Below are 2,594 nucleotides of genomic sequence, written 5' to 3'. Positions count from 1 at the left end.
AAATCAACCCCCACTTTCGTTACCTTAGACTAAATTAGACAATTAGAAATTACATTCGCCTCCTTGTGGTTCGACCCTGTTACCACTAGCCTAGGTTAGTTTTAATAGGAGATTATAAATTTTATTTTTGGTGCTCACAACGACGGGTATCAAATTTTGGCGCCGTTGCCGGGGAGGCAATTGTTCTAATTTTTAGTTGTTTTTATTCAGTCTTTCTTTAGTATAAGGGACTTCCGTTCCTTAAACTTTTCTTGTATTCTTTTTGTAGTTTCTTCTTATGCGCAGGTCACATGGTGGTGAACTAGTACCATTCAATCCTGAGATTGAGAAATCCTTGCGCGAGTTGAGACGATCACAAAGGGTATTACTGACAGAGGAAGAGCTGAGTACTCTGTCAAGTTACTACAAGAACGCTCTGTTCGAAGAAGATCCACCTACATCTCCTGCCTCTACTTCTTCAGCTGAGACAGTCACTTCTCCAGAAATTCCAGTCATGGCTGAAGAAGCAACTATTGCTAGTCACTCAGAGCTGACAGCTGCGAATCTTTACAAAGGATTCGAACTACCTAGGGAGGCGAGAAAATTCGAGCCGAAGCCTTCCTATATTAACCTGGTTGAGAGAAACCGTTCGGGAGTCGCAAATGAAAATGCAGCCAAGCATATGGATATTTTTATTGATTATTGTTGCTCTATACCCCCGCCGACCGGTGTGACCCAAGACCGGATCAAGGAGACCATGTTCATTTTCTCCTTCGTGTTGCTGCAAGGAGTGGTATAGAGATCCGGATCGAGCGCTCATGGGATCACCGACTGGAATTCATTGACCTTGGCATTCTACAAGAAATACTTCTCTGCCTCGAAGACAAATGCCATTAGAGCTCAGATCACGAGCTTTAAACGGGGGCTGATGAGAACTTTCATGAAGCATGGGTCCGTTTCAAGAAACCGGTGCGAACCATACCGCACCATGGGTTCGAAAAATGGAGTCTTTGCATCGTTCTATAATGGGCTTATGACGATCGAGAGGGCTATTTTGGATCATGACCAATGGCCGATTTCTTTGAGAATATGGGAGAGACTAAGGGGTGGAAGATCATTGATGACTTAGCCACCCATAAAGCTGAATATGGGAATTCCAGAGGCAATCAAAGGAGAGCTGCTGAATCTTCCTCGGTTGCCGCACTATAAGCTCTCACTGCAAGGTTGGACAAATATGAGTTGGGAGGAGCTTCTAAAGGAGGGATGTACCATGTTAATGCTGTTTGAGACGGTCCTTTCGTTTGTAGAAGATGTGGAGCTGAGGGGCATGTCTCAGAAAATTGTTCTGTCCCCTTTGAGTCTTGCGCTGCCTTTCAACATTATAGGCAGACAAACACGTACTATGAGCCGAATGTCCACCCCAACTTGAGGTGGAGTAGCCAGAATGTCCTGAATCCGACTCAACCTCCACAACAGCAGCAGCAGCAAGCCTATGTGCCTCCACATAAGCAGCCATATCAAAAGCCTCCGTATGTTCCTCTCAAAGAAAGACAACAATCCCAAAATTCAGAGTTCACCGAGTTGAAGAACTTATTGCTGAAGGAGTCCCAAGCTAGAGAGGCCGGGATGAAGATGCTAGAAAGACAAATTGCTCAATTGGCTAGCAAGAATACCACTCGAGCTCCGGGAAACTTACTGACCCAAACCGACCAAAAGGAGACCCTTAATGCCATCACGTTGAGGAGTGGGTCCACCCTGGAAGGGCCTACTATGGTCGAGGATGATGCTGCAAAAGATGAGGCGAAACCGAGTCAAAACAAAGCTGGAACGAGCAAAGAAAAGAAAAAGGCGTCTACCAGGTATATCAGTCGATTGACTGACATACCCGGTCGATCGACTGAAGTGCGAGTTACAAAAGCTTCTGGTCCTGTTCCACTCAGTCGATCGACTGACATCACTGGTCGATCAACTGAGATCGCTGCTGATAGTGAGATTTTTCGTCCTCCGATGCCCGACAACTTGAGGGATCATTTGTTTCGGGGTACGACAGTCCCGAAAATATTGGGGAAAGACCCGAGTGCTGATGGGTCAGTCCTGGCTCCGAAGTACGATCCGATGTCGATCAATGGTTCACATTTGAGACGGTCTGAAGAGGGTTCAAGCTTCAACAAGGAGAAATTAGTGGACTTTCAGCCTAAGTCCACGGATACCGGCATGCGCGATTTAGAGGAGAGGGCTAAGCTACTTCTTACAGCCCGATATCCGGAAAGACTAGTGTCGACGAAGGAACATGTATCTTTCAATAAATTTGAAAAAGTTATTCGTAGCTTGAATGTACAAGTGCCTTTCCTTGAGTTAGTTAATCAAGTGCCTGCTTACACTAAATTCATGAAACAACTCTTGTCTAAGAAAAAGTCACTTGAAAATGTGCATACTGTCGCATTAACCAAAGAGTCATGCTCTTATTTGTCCCACACTGCACCTCACAAACTAGAAGAATCGGGTAGTTTTTCTGTTCCTTGCAATATAGGTACCTTCTCTATTGAGAAGGCATTATGTGACTTAGGAGCTAGTATAAGTGTAATGCCCTTGAGTCTTTCTAGGAAGCTAAAATT

General features: G+C 44.9%; 1 non-coding gene across 1 annotated transcript; it reads right to left on the bottom strand.

The window, feature by feature from the left end:
• Positions 1-868: 868 nt before the first annotated feature.
• Positions 869-974, bottom strand: LOC141636740 (small nucleolar RNA R71). The gene has a single exon (XR_012541328.1). It is a non-coding gene; the product is annotated as a small nucleolar RNA R71 (small nucleolar RNA).
• Positions 975-2,594: the final 1,620 nt, after the last annotated feature.

The sequence above is a fragment of the Silene latifolia genome, chromosome Y, assembly GCF_048544455.1.
Source record: "Silene latifolia isolate original U9 population chromosome Y, ASM4854445v1, whole genome shotgun sequence".
Taxonomy (NCBI): Eukaryota; Viridiplantae; Streptophyta; class Magnoliopsida; order Caryophyllales; family Caryophyllaceae; genus Silene; species Silene latifolia.
The sequence above is the reverse complement of the archived record's forward strand: the minus strand, read 5'-3'. Positions and strand labels throughout refer to the sequence as shown.